The sequence below is a fragment of the Molothrus aeneus genome, chromosome 5 (assembly GCF_037042795.1).
Source record: "Molothrus aeneus isolate 106 chromosome 5, BPBGC_Maene_1.0, whole genome shotgun sequence".
Taxonomy (NCBI): domain Eukaryota; kingdom Metazoa; phylum Chordata; class Aves; order Passeriformes; family Icteridae; genus Molothrus; species Molothrus aeneus.
The window spans coordinates 34,912,962-34,927,694 of NC_089650.1; the positions used below are offsets into that span (position 1 = coordinate 34,912,962).

General features: G+C 39.9%; 1 protein-coding gene across 2 annotated transcripts in view; it reads right to left on the bottom strand.

The window, feature by feature from the left end:
- The window catches only part of CNOT2 (CCR4-NOT transcription complex subunit 2), an 85,819-nt gene extending 71,373 nt beyond the window's left edge, over positions 1-14,446 (bottom strand). Inside the window, exon 1 of one of the 2 annotated variants that reach the window (XM_066549645.1) lies at positions 14,345-14,446. The gene's annotated coding sequence lies outside the window, so the exon portion shown is untranslated. Of the gene's footprint in view, positions 1-3,640; positions 3,694-14,344 lie in introns of those variants that run through there. The other variant, XM_066549646.1, reaches the window with a different exon arrangement.
- Positions 14,447-14,733: the final 287 nt, after the last annotated feature.

The window sequence follows — 14,733 nt, forward strand, 5'->3', positions numbered from 1 at the left end:
AGACAGCAAAAGCAACACTGTACATCCTTATAAAATTATACATCAAAAAAATTATCACATCTCTCAACCAAAAGAATCTAAATAAATTTTCTGAAGTACAAACTCTGACTTTGTCAGACAAAGACGTTTGAAGACGAAAGATTCCAGGGGCACTGTGCCTAAAAAGCAGGCAGTAAGCAGTCTGTGAAGAGCCGGTAAACAAACCATAATTCAATACAGGCCCTTCACCAAGAAGGACAAGGACCACAACACAGGGAGGACAGAGCGGCAGAGAAGAAAATGTGAGTCCAGAACTGATCCCTAACAGGATAATATGCTAACCATACTCCCATTTGAAATCTTCATAATCACTACTCACACAGGCACATAGAGGCAGTCTTCAAAAAATGCATAATCCCACAGGGATCCTACTGACTGTACACTGTTGCAGGGCATTTGGTTTTGGGTTTTTGTGGGCTTTTTAAAGATTATTCAAAGGTTTCTCAATCATTATTATACTGTAATTGCTACACTGATACCAGGTTTATTCGGGTTCTTATGCTTTAGCACACATCTAGCAGCTCTACTCCCTATTTATATGGGAAGATTTTTACCAAAACCTTGGGTTACGCACAGAAAACAAGACCTGCATAGTAAGGAAAAAATATCCCTATCTGGAAATTGAAGCATAAAAAGAGGAAGTTCAGCAACTCACACATTTAAGTCCATCCTAGTGAAAATCCCCAATTATTTGCAGCATATCTGCACAACATAAAGCCTGGGTATCAGTGTATTGCCACAAGCACAGTCTGAAGAGGACAATGGTACAGCATCATTTACAATGTCCCTGTGACCTGTTATACACATTGCCCTAACACAGGTACTCTTCCAGTTAAGCACATTCAATCACAGAGCAAATGCCCACTTCTGCTGTATGCATGCACTTTCAAGGATACTCAAGCTCTTGTACATCTTTACCTGGACTTGCAGAGGCCTACATGCCTACATATTAGCCAGCTGAAGTCAGAAGACTCAATAGCAGTAAAACAAAGGGGAGAAAGATATGTGGGATAAATCTGGATCTTACAGCTGCCACTCAAAGACTTACAGCTGAGTCTGGGTATTAAGTCTCACTTGTAAAACACAAAGTGGAGAAAATGAGTCATATATTCCTTAAATAAACATCTTTACTATTTTCACAATAGTTTTAATGCAGGTGAACACACCAAATAAAACTAAAATCTTCACCTCACCTGAAAACATCCACTCCTCTTGTAACAGTTTAACTTTTAATTGCTTCACCCTATTTCTCATGACATAATCCTCCTATACCCTTACACAGAAAGTATCTTCATTTACAACAAAGTGGTAGTCATTCCTTAACCATGAAGTTACAGCTAACTGCTTTCCAATCAATTTCTAAAAATATCAAAATCTTCCTACAGACACAACTTATCTCCTAAAGTGACACCTTATTTCAGAAAAGAAAATTTAAAAAAAAAATCAAGAGCACAAAAATACTTTTTCTAAGCATTTAACTCCTGAGCCATTTTCGAAAGAAATCTTGGGCAGATAGTCCCCTTTGAAAACTCTGTATTTTAAAGTTGGGATTTCTGAACAAAATCCTGTAATTTGAAGTTTAAGTCAACATTTCTAAACTAAGGAATTTTCAAAACATTTTCTACAGTTCTTCTTATGCTTCATGTTCAGAACAGCACAATAAATTGCATGCACATGAAACGCACTTTAATCTGGACCTTGTTTAAAAGTGCCTTCAAATGCACTATTTTGGAAGAAGAAAAAGCTATGAAAACATACTGATTCTGTCTTACTAAATTAAGACTAACTTATATTGTTACAGAAAGCACAGGCAGTAATATTGTACTGTATGCAGTAGTCATTAAGACCCCATATTCTTTCATTTACCCCAACTACAGAATGCATAAGCCTTTTAGGACAAAACACAACCTTTAACCATCTTTCGGGCAAAACTGATCAAATTTATTCTTTTTTAGAGCAGCTAAGATAGTTCAGTGTTTTTCAACAGAAAAATACCCCCCTCCAAATGAAAACATTTTAAAAATCTATTTTGTTGGGATGGTCTAGTACTTGAATGCTGTGCAACAGTGACAAGTTTAGGACGTTCTTGTCTTAGGAAACCACTGTGTACCACCACAATGAAGAGCTGCTCAAATCGACTTCAGCTGCAAGGCTCTGCATGGCCGTGCTCACGTGCTACTCTGAGACTGGGCAGGCTCTCTGCTGATCTACAACGCATTTCCCCTTCATGCACAGGACTGCTGGGCCATGGTGTGGATGTAAGCTCAGCCATGAGATAGCTAAGGAGCTGCCATCCTCGGACTGAGAAATGCTCGGCATTGTCTTAAATACCAGTTGAGTGCTATCAGGAGAATAGCTAGAACACAAGGGAGGAGGAAACCAGAAGAGGAATTGGAGTTCAGAACAGGAACAGAAAAAGAAATTGCAGAAAGAAAAAGACAGATGTGTAAGGTGCTGATGGGTAGGCAGAGAGCCCCAAAGACTCAGACAATACAGCATGCAGAGCCTCAGATCCTGGACCCATCCCTTCTGGATTTTCCCATTATTTTGTTCAATGGACCAGGAACCACTGTCAAGATCTCCTTCTATCCTCTTCTAATTAATGACACAGAAACTATAGAGAGAAAACATGTCTAGCTAAGATGTTTAAATGCCACATATGTAAACCAATTTTATGTCTGTCCATAAAGGTTTGTATTTCTTTTTTTTTTTTAACAATGCTGAGGGAGCCACACACAGATTTTTACAAGTGCCTTCTGCTTGAAATATTTCACGAGTCTATGGAGAAGCATTAACTATTCACAGCTGCAAATTAAATGAAGGTATTTATGTTATGAAATCCTAAGCAAGTGTCTCAGTTTCTCTATTTGTAATGCATGGTTGTCATTTCAGTGAGGCAATATAAAAATGTAATTTTTCAAAAACATATTATAAAGCACTTCCATGAAACTATAATGAAGAAATTGGAGAGAAAACATTAATCCTGTATTTGCCTATAATTTTGGATATCATGATCTGAAAAACGGGATTAAAAAAGAAAAACCTCAGTGTGAGAACACCATGAAACCTCTCTCACCAATGAGACCAGAGTGCTCTGGGGAAAACATTATTTGATCAAAAAAACTGTGTAACAGTGACATGTATATGGAACCTGAGTTAAGATGGGAAAGAAAGCCTTCATTCCAGCATTCCTTGAATTCAGACTCCCTTGAGTTTGCAATTTTAATGGCCACTGAAGCAGGGTTTTATGTACTGAGGGAGGGGTTTGTTTGCAAGAAAACTTCAAACGCTCATTTAAACAGTGACCTATATCCCTCTCAGTTTATGAACTGAAAATTACACAAGTCTGACATTGCAAGACAAAATCTAAGCATCAGGAAGAACAATGAGGTGATCCAAAACATCACTTTTCAATCCAATCTTAAATTGCAGGAGAAGAAATGAAACGCAGCAAAAAGAACTGATGAAAGAGTAAGAAAAGCACAAAAAAAACCCAAACAAAAACAAACCAACAAACCATAAGAGTACCTAAGGCAAAAAAAGAGAGGCATTCTGGGAGTACAGGAGATAAAAAAGGCTACCTGGATTGTCTTGCACTTACCGAAACCCCTGTCTTCAGACAAAACTTTAGTTCTCAGCATAACATGCCTATATTAACACTGGAAAGCCTTCATGACTTGATGGAACAGAGCTGCTCCTCTCCAGGTTTATGTGCTAACCCAACTCAAAGCTTCTCACACTAAACAAAAAAAAATTTAAACTTGTAATAGTTAAGATTTTAAAGAATATTTTATATTAAAGAATCAATAAGTGAAGAATATGACCATATCAGCAGTGTTGCATAGATTTCTATCACTTCAAACCTCAAATTTAGATTAGATTCTCGTAACAGATGTGTAATTACAAGGTATCACTAGGAGTCTCATTCTTACTCAAGGGACACATTTTCATTAGTAATCTTGCCATTTATAATTCTGATTTTTTGCCCATTTTACTTTACCAGTTTCGCAGTTTCCACAGAAGTCAAGCTGCTGTCAGGAGCAGGACCTGGCAACATTTCCCAGGAATGACAAGGCCTTGCTGTGGGACCCATTCTATTAGCAACTATCTTGTTTTAAGATAGCACCCTTACCACCCATATCCTTACCACCACTGGAATCTCACCTCTGAGAGGAAAATAGAGAAGAGAAAGAAAGAAAAGAAAGCATTATGCTGTGGGCAGAACTGTGCCAGTTGCATTCATACAGAAGAAACACACCACGAAAGGGAACTTTCTATTGCAAACCAAGGAAAAATTTGATATGTCTTCTGGGTTTGATGCTACAAAGCATGAGGGCAACGGATTAAGCAAGACTATTTTCACTTTTTTCTTGTTTCAGTATTAGTTTAACACTGACAACTGAATTATTTTGAATGGTCTTCATGCATAACAATTTCAGAACTCACCTTCTAAGCAAAATCTGTCATTCTCTGTGGTCTTATGCACTTTTTTCTTTTCCAGTAAAAACAGTCACAGATACTTTAGAGTGTCACTACAATTATTAGTGACTATGAGTTTTCACAGAAAACATGTTCACTGCCAAAATATTCATATCTCAGAAGGATCAAAACATACCCACACAATTTTATAGCATGCCATGGCAAGAGCAACATTACAGGGATGTGAGCTCATTCTGACCGTGTATTAATCAATAAAATAGACCATCCATTCATTCTATAAGCTGCAAGTCAAAAAGGTAGATACTGAATAAACCTCACATAAAACTTCAAAGTTTTGCTTAATTAGACAGGAAAGAGAGGTTATGCCATCTTCCACAAAACTCTGAAGCTTTTAATAAATAGTAAGTTATATGATGAGTGAGGGATAAACACACTAATTTCACAAATAGAATTTATATTAACAGGGCAATTAAGTAAAACTTTACTGTTTAAAGTGTGTACTGACTTTCCACACCAAAATAAATGGCACATTCTTTTCATTAAACTCCTGTCACTCAACAACCCCCTATGAACCTGGTGAAACCAATATTTTCCTGACACAGCCCTACTCAAATCAGGCCAAGAAGGCTCAGTGCAGGACCTACTTCATGTTAGCAGTCTTCTCTTACCAGTGAACAAACAGATGACAGACAGCTGTGGTGAGCAAACTCTGGGACACACACTTAAAAAAAAAAAGGTCTGGGCACAAAAATGCTGAAATACAAACCAACACATTATTCTCGCATTTGGCTCCCTGGACACCTACTCAAGAAAAAGAGGAAATAATACCAGACAGAAAAGAACATATTTGCTATAACAATACTGCATTTCTTCTCTACAAGCACAGTATTAATGACAGGCTAGGTCTGGGCTGACAGACCAGGGACAGAAGAACACGGCATGGTCTGCACACCAGAGGCTCCTCCTCTCTGCAATGCTTCCCTCCCTTGTCCACCTTCTCCCTGCCTATCAGAGGTGCATGCCTGCTCCACGGGGGCCCAGGCACAGTCTCAGCCTTTCCATGCGAAGAACAAAACCCACACATGTAGAAATGGCACACATCTAACTACCTGTATATGTGCTGTTTGGCCTTTGTTAGGATAGACAAAGGCAACCCATACTTTGCCAAGGGTAACCATAACACTGAAGCTTGCGCTTCTGGTGTCGTAAATACCAAGCTTTACATTTTCAGTCATTCCAGATTTTACCTCCATGGTTGATAAAAGGAAGTCTGAGGGCTGACAGTGCTTCCCAGCACCAAGTTATGGCCTAGATATTGCTAGAAAATGAAATAATTTTAATTGTTCAGATAAAACAATTATTAAAAGCATCTACAAACATCTCACTTATTGTTAAAGATGCAACCTAATCAAGAGATTACCTGTTTGTTTAGTTTTACAAGTATCTATTTCTTCAGATCCCTTCGAATTCATTCTTCACTGAAGTACCAGACCTCTCAGGGAAAGAGAAAGATTTTGTACAGTGAAGCATTTGGGATGTCAGTAAACAGCACTACAGAAAATTAACTTTTAGAGGGACACTAAGAGAATAAAGAATGGTTGCCTCTGTTTTGGCCTCAGACTTTGAGATGAACTTTCAATCCTCTACTCTGAAATTTCAGCTGTGCCTCTAACATAAAAGCATAGCACCTGCTTCAAGCAGTGGTGAAAAATGAGAACCAAGTTACTCAGATAAAGCTGTAACTCTTGATAAATTTGATTTCTGTCCCTTATTTACATATGACAAGTTTGTTCTGTACAGGTGTCATCCTATCAGCAAGACATGATGCATTTTATCATCTAAGTTAATATGTTATTTGCAGCCTGAATTCAAAAAGCATGAGAAAAGCCACATTAAAGAGATCAAAACATTGCTAAGACTACAGCAAGAGTTGTACAAAACCTAACAGAATAGTGTAATTTGATCATAAATGTCACCCTTCTTTTCAAGATTTTGAGTTTGCCCTCAAAGCTGCATTAATATGATTAACATCTCATTTTCATGTCTGCAGCATCCACAGACTTTCAGAACTCTTACAGTTGCAGTGCAGAGCCAAATAAAGTGAGAGCACTGAGAAGGCGCACATACCCATAAGCAGGAATCCAGAGAGTTTCTTTAGGGAAACAAATGTCTACTGAACTATGTAGTATCTTTCCAACTGTTGTTTTGCTCAATTATGCAGAGGAGAAACATACTTCACCATGCAAACAAGGTACCTGATATTCCTAAAACTAGTAGTCATTCCTAAAACAAAGCTACTCTTTGCCCATAGACACTGACAGAGAAAGTATCTCAGATGTAAATACCCACAATCAAAAATCATGTAGGATGTGTTCCACTTCATACCAGTGGGGATGAAGCCTCTAGGTGCTAACAATACAAGATGTGTTACATAAGACTATGCACTTATTTTTAGAAGCACATTACAAAATTAAGTACTGCACTGGAATCTGTTGCAGAGCCATGGACAGTTGCATCAATAGGCACAAAGAACAATTGCTCAGCTGGAGCTGAATATTAGGTTCAATTCAGACTGAAGCTCTCTCCTGACAGTCCCAAAAATACTGAACCATCTGAGACTATAAAGTTTAACTTACATTCCGTAGACAAACAAAAAACAAACCAAAACACAAAAGCCCTACTAATCATAAAGACCTTTGCTATGAGTAGAAGAATTAATAAAATTTAGTTTCTTAAAGGTTTGTTCTGCTTCTTAATACTTGAACCACGATAACCCTCAACTTCCTTCTTTTCCACATCTCTTTGTGACTCTCCCCCCACTTCAGGGAAAAGAGTTGTGGTGCGGACACTCAAAGTCTGCCTGTGTTTACAGGATGCTTAACCAGCTGCCATCCTAGCAAATACATACCTGTAGGTCATGTCTGACTATTTCTTTTACAAGAAGTTGCACAAATCTGAAATTCCTTCCTTCACCTAGACACAATTTTATGAGGTCTGTAGGACCATATTTCCAATCTTAATTTCTCCTTCTGAGTTCTGTTTCCACATCAAAGCATATTTATATAAATTCAGTTAAATGCTTAACTTTTGAGTTAACCCAAAGTTGGATAATCTATATGTATCTGACTTATTTTATATTTTTACGTTTCTTACAAACATAAATTAATCCATGAAGCTCATTCTACTATCAGCAGTTTATTCATTTACTATCACCAACAGTTTACTCATTTGCAGCCTCTGTTACTCCTCTCCAGGCCCTCTCCTAAGTACATTAACACAAGGGCCTGTGAAGAACCTTTAGTCTACTAAGTTTTAAAATACACTGCTCAAAATGGTTTTGCTTTAATAACTGGACTCAGCAGATGCAGGTATTCATTAGTATAGAAAAGGCCAGCAGCTGGACACTGGAGTACATTGTTAAGGGGAAGTTAAAGATGCCTACTCTTAGTGAGTCACTCCTGGTTACCAACCTACGCTTGGCCATCCCAGTTTTCAAGACTTGATGAACTCTTGCTATAAAATCTAATTCAGACTAGTGTAAAATTGAATCTACCCTGTGGAGTGTAAAAGAACTGCCAGTTGCTTAAAAAAAAATCATTTAAACTAGTTATATGTCTTTCAGAGACAATAAAAGATTAGGACCACAGCTAATATTGAGAGTTTGCAATTCCTAATTAAAATACTAATCCAAATGGAAATACTACTTGCCATCAACCATATACTGCCGGTATTCACAATGTACACTGACCTAAGCTTAGCTCAAAAGAGCACCAAACTTCTGAAAACTAAATTTATCCTTGCAAGAAATTTTGAAAGTCCCTGTTCCATCATAGATGTCTCACAACATTTTTGTTCTTGCCTAATTAAACTTCCAGGAAATTGGAGGAAACAAAACATGAATTTATTGTCCAAAACATATCATCCTGAAATTTCCAAAAACAAAACACAAAATGCACACAAGAGAAAACCCAAAAAACCCCAAACAAGTAAAAAAAAAAAAAAATTAACTCCATACCACAGTAGCAAAGAAAGGAACCTGAATTCCGGAATTTACTTCGACTTCCACCGTGAAATAAAAAGTCATACTGACTTACTCTCATGCGTAATGCTGATCTTGATCAATTTCATCTTACTGGAAATGTGCATCCACATCCAGAAAATAAGTCAACAAATTAAGATTTCAACATAAGGTACCTTTCTACTTTATGATAGTGCTTTTTGACATGTTAGGAAAAGTATCAAGACCAGTACCAGCACTGCAATAAATAATCAAACATCTCATTAAAAAGATTTTTTGAGTCAAGCAGTTTTACAGATGGACACAGTATTACAAGGTACTTCAACATTCAGAATTGCTCATCATCTTGTCAGTCTTTCAAAAGTTGACATTACTTACAGCTGATTTCTATTTGAAAACCTTTCAGATTCCCACTTCTCCACATAACAATACATGGTACAAATATTCAAGAGATGACATTCTTCTATATGTTTTTTAGCTTACTTGGTCATTACATAAAATACGTGCTTCACAGCTATTTTCCTGTTTTATAACTTTTTCAAAAAATAAATATTTATTTGCAACAAGTACTTTCTCACAAACCTCATCACTATTGAATGGTAAAAGACTTGAAGCATATACCCAAACAAGTCCCCTACACAGCAGAGCAACAGAAGGAAGACTGGCAGACATTTTTTCCACCAGTATAATTCTCTGGCAACATTTCCTTTGCAAGAATAGTTTTCATGACTCAAATAAAAAATGCTTACAAGGAATAGTCATTCTACCCCAAACAATGCAAGGTTTTCATAAGCTGGAAGGGGAAAAATACTATTCCAGTGAAGCTCAAAGCAAAAACTCACAGTCATATAGACAGTAAGACAAGTACAGAGTTCACTGACACAAGCATTAGTTGCTCATTTTACACCACGACAGGCATTTTCCGACAACCCTTTTACAGAAAAGATAATATATGATATTACATTATCATTGTCTGTGTTACAAAGACAGCTTTAGAAAAACTTGCTTGCCAAGACATTGCCTACAAATGTAAATGTTAACATTTTAAAATTAAAAATAGTTGGCCATAATAAGTCCAACTGCCTCTTTTTGGTGCATAAAAACTCCCTGCTATTGTTTCCGAATGCCCACATATTTAGATTGCAATGAAAATGGCAATGCCATTCTGAAACACGCAAGGACAAACCAGACAACTGCCACCTACTGAACTTGGTATAGGGCCATTTTGGGGGGGTTAACATTGTTTTTGCTAACCATATGTACTAACTGCTACTGGCATGTGGCTCCACAGAAGTCCTGAACCAGGCAAGTGAAACATAGGAAACCCTTATCCTCTTACTGCAGACTAGAACTTGGCTATGAATTGGTTAAATGACTTACCCAGAGTAACCCACCACTTCAGTAACTCACACAGAAAGCATGGTCCAACTCAGCCCACTGGATTAATGTCTGCTCAGCAACAGCAATGCAAAGCAAGAGTTTCCATTTTATGTACCACAAATACAGCAGCCTTTTATACCAGTTTTCAGTTTAATAAACTACACCTTTTGATGAATAACTTGACCACAGCAAACTATTTTCAAACATAATTGATCGATCTCAAGCACATAAAAAATCTGAAAGCAGGATTTTAAAAATGCTTCTGAAGTTCAATAAACCAAAAAAAAACAAAAGGAAAAAAATCCCAAGTGACATGAGGTGAAAACTAATACTTAAAAAATATCACCCCATAAATTATCCCAAATCAAAAGAGAAACAGGAAGAAACAATGGTTTACTTATTACTGAATTTCTGATTAACAACTCTTACATTTCCATTTAACAAGAGAGAGAGAGATGTGTATGAAAAAAAGTCTTCATTATAATAAAATTTTAACCTACCAGCATAATTTGAAAGGAATCCTCCTAGGAAACGTAGAGTTGTGAAATTATACATATTAGCACTGCAAAAAGCAATCAGATGGCAGAGTAACCAAGATAGGGGGAAAAAAATAATGCAAACTTTTCTGTAATGCTACTGATAACCACTGCTACAGCAGGACAAATTAAGGGTTCTCAGTAACCCCTTCGGACAAGAACCACTTACACCTTGACTTGGAGCCTATTACACAACCAGAGCAGAAGATGAGCTAGTGCACACCACCACAACAAAAATATTCTATTTTATTAGAGTATTAAAAATGAAAGATAAAATATATATTATAAGCAATATGAACATTTTATGGCTGGGTTTTGGGGTTTTTTGTTAGGTTTTTTCTTCATTTTTGCACACAAACACAAAAATATTTTCAGTCCTACATAAGAATCTCTTGTTGATTAGCACAGACCATGCTTGGTATATACACACCTGCTCCAAAACCAAAATAATTCCACAAGGACAATTTAAAATATCCTACTGTGCAGTATTTTCATTTGACACAATTCTTCCTATGCTATTATAATGCTCAATAAAAGCATAGTTAGTTGTCAAAATACACCATCCATCCTGAAAACTCATGCACAAAGTTAACCATCAGCATGTAAGCAGGTGCTTTTAAGTCAAGGAGACCACACACAAATTTCAGGTGTTCATATGCTCAGGTGTTCTTTTCCAGGAACTTGGGTCAGGAGACCAAGAGAACACACACAAACATAGCACCTATGTGCTAAAGCTTATCTAGAAAGAAAAAAAAAAAAAGAGGGAAAAAAAAAAGGCCAATTCTACTCAGGAAAGACAACTGAAACAAGTTATATTGAATTGTTCAGTGCAGTGCAACTGAGGCATAAATTTAAAGTAAATATATTAGCAGATTTCTACTGTATAGCAGAATGCTCACATACTATTTTTTACTTATTTATGTCTCAAAAGCTCAGATAAAGCAAATTTAACCTAACTTCAACTTCTATGCTTTTGTCAATCCTTGAAATTTACATACACACTGTATTAAGAGTAATTTTAAATGAGAAAAACTGGATCATTTACAGAGCAATCATTTAAATCTGTTGTAAAAATACTGATTTGACTTCCTAAGGTACTGTACTTCTATAGAAACTGGTATAGGGCTTTCTATTTAAGCAAACATTTTTAAACATGTACAAGAAATGTGGCAAATACTCTGCCATGAATTTAGGAATTTTTCTTTTTTTTCTTTTTAATAACACATTTTTAAGGTGCCTTTTATTCAAGCAAATTATAGCTTTAAGACAAGACATCATTTTAAAAGTTAGATACAGGGGTCTACTTCCTTTTGAATAAAATTCTGTAAGTGCACTTTCTATACTACCTCATAGGAAAATAAGCCATTCTATATTTGCTTTAGCTTCCAGATAAAGTCAGAAAGCCAGGTGACAGAAACCTCTGTTTTAATTCAATTATGGTGCATTTTTAAGTTCTGTTCACTTCCTGAGTTCATAAAAAGATGACGGTGGAAGATATGTTTGAATAAACAAAGTTATGACACAAGGCCCCTTTAAAACCATAATAAGGTTACAACTTAGCAATTACAACACTGCAGACCTTGCATGAACGTGAATATTAGAGTAATTTTTAAGAAAGCTACAACAAATACTTAAAAAGCAATAATGTTCCTGATTTCAAAGCTAATCTCTATCCAGACAGAAATGCACTTAGAAATTTAAAATAAACCAGAAATACTTTCTGAGATCTGTCAGTCCACTGCGAGCACACACAATTTTCATATGAAGTGACTGAGGGAAAGACCAAAATTTTCAGGTGGAAACAGACACTTATGGGAAAATTTTTTAGCATCAAACTTCAGGACACACTAACTGTCCTATTTTTCCACTAAATGACAATTATCTAAAAGTAGATTCTGTTAAAGAGAATTCAAATCTTTTTTTAATATAAATTTCTGGGGTTTCTTTATTTTCAGTTTTAGCCAAGGGCTTTTCTTCCATTTCTTGATAGAACTGACACACAAGTAGGTTCCAATAACAATGACTACTTTGACAGCAATATTAAGTTTCTAGAAGAGATGTGTAGACAAGGTTTATCTACTACTATGCTCTTAGCTTTATCAACAGCTTCCTGAAAATGAAACGGAAATACACTTGCAAGTCAAGTCAGTCAGCTCTTGATAAGTGAGTATTCAAATACCTTTCTAAAATCAGAAGCAGTCAACACCTTGAAATTTAGCATACCAGCTGAATACTCAACATAAAGAACAGTGGAAGTGGGGGAAAAAAGAAGAGGGGAAAAAAGGTATGGGACAGATACATCATGTTCAAGTTCACAAAACTTGATCCTGTGAGCCATGTTCTATTAATGTGTCATTTTAAGAGTGCTTAAAGTACATCAACACATACACAACAATTCTTCCAGATCCAAAAGACACCTTTGCAATATAAATTTCTACAATTACTTTGCTCTTGCAGGTCTTCACTAGTCTTAACAGTTTGAAACAAATCCAAGTTTCCCAAAACATAAGGTTTTCCAATAACAGATATGACAGCAGGTTTGATCATCTATTTTCCTCAGCAGAAGAGTTAAGACTAGCAGCCAGTCACCAGCACCAGATGCTGCTGGTGTTTGGGCACACAGGAGTGTCTCCTTCACAAACTCAAGTCACACAAACACATATATATTTATAAAAGATACACAGAAAGTTCTTCTCCTCCCCTGGGGATAAAACAATGCAAAGTTGGAAACAACTTTTTCCCTGACAAAAGAGACAGCAGAAATTAAACATGCTTGTGTGAGGTTTGAATAAGCAGCAGAAGCAAATACCACCCTACACAAGCCTATTTTAATTTTCCCACACTACAGAGCCTCCAAAACAAAGTTACTTGTAACTTCACCAACAAAAACCCACCCTAAAACCGAGAATACCCATTAGTTGGTACCTTGTTTTCACCAGGAGCATACATACGATAACCAAACTGCTAACTCTGACACTTGCATCTTTCCCCACCGCCCTACTGTCCCCCTCTTATCCCTAACCTGTCACCCAGTGCCACCTCCTCTCCCAGCACGGGTCAGATTCACGCCAGAGCTTGTCATCGCCGCCCAGGCGGGCAGGGGAAGGCTGATTCCTTCCTCCGGCGACCGCGCTCTATCCCTTTCAAGTTTGTTTTACAAACACGTCCGAGGGAAAGCCAGAACCTGTTTACACACCGCCTTAACCACCGCCAGGAGGAGAGTGAAACAGGCGCAGGCAGGAAAAAAAAAAAAAGAAGAAAAGAAAAAAGAAAATAATTTTTCAGCCGAAACCCAGCCAGCAGCACCCCCGTCTCACCCCCTTTCTCCGCCCGGGGCCCGCGGTGCAGGCCGCACGGCCGCTCGGCGGAGCGCGGGGCCGCCGCAGCCCCGGCCGTGGGCGGCAGGTTCCGCTGCCCCGGCGCCGGGCCCGGGGAAGGCGGCGGGCGGGGACCGGGCGGCCGTGCAGCCCCGCGGGGCCGGGCTCGGAGGGACGGAGGAGGCCTGGGAGCAGCCGGCGGGGCGACGGCGGGAAGAAGCCGTTCGGGCGGGCCGGGCGGGCCGAGCGGGCCGCAGGGCGAGCTGCCAACGGCGGCCGCAGGGATGCGGGGCCCAAACACCGCCGGGCCGCGGCCTCGCCCGGCCCCGGAGCGGCGCCCGGGGGCCGCCGCCGCCCGCGGCCGCGGAGGAGGGAAGGGGGCGGCAGGCCGGGCCGGGCCTGCGGCTGCGCCCCCGGCTCGGGCGCCGCGCGTCCCCCCCGCTCCCCCTCGGAGACAAAAGCAAACGGAAACCTGGTGGGGCGGCCCCAGGTCCACCGAGCCCCGCCGAGGGCCGCGCCGCCGCCCGGGCCTCCCACATCGGGCCGCGGCCAGGACGGCGGCGAGGCCCGGGTCGGCGGCGGGGCCGGGGAGGGGCGGCCGGGGCCGGACTCACCGCATGAATTTTCTTGTCCCGCGAATCCAAGATGGCTGAGTATCCAGCACGGAGGATGCTGGGGGAGCAACCTTTACCCTCTGACCCGGCCGCCGCCGTGACCCCGCCGCCGCTCGTCCCGGCCGCCAGCGCCGAGGGGCGGGGGCAGCGCCGCCGCACCGCCCGCAACGGCCCGGCCCTGCGGAGGGGCTGAGGGGGACGGGGAGGAAGGGGAGGAGGAAGGAGCAGCGAGGCTCCCTCGGCTGCGCTCCCTCCGCCTCCCGCGGGATTCGCGGCCCAGTGCTGGGGGCAGGGCCCGCAGGCCGCGGGGCTGCCGGATGCTGCCGCTCTCCGCCGGCCCCGCTGAGACGCTGCTGGCCGGGGGCGCGCCCGGCTCAGATCTCGTTCTC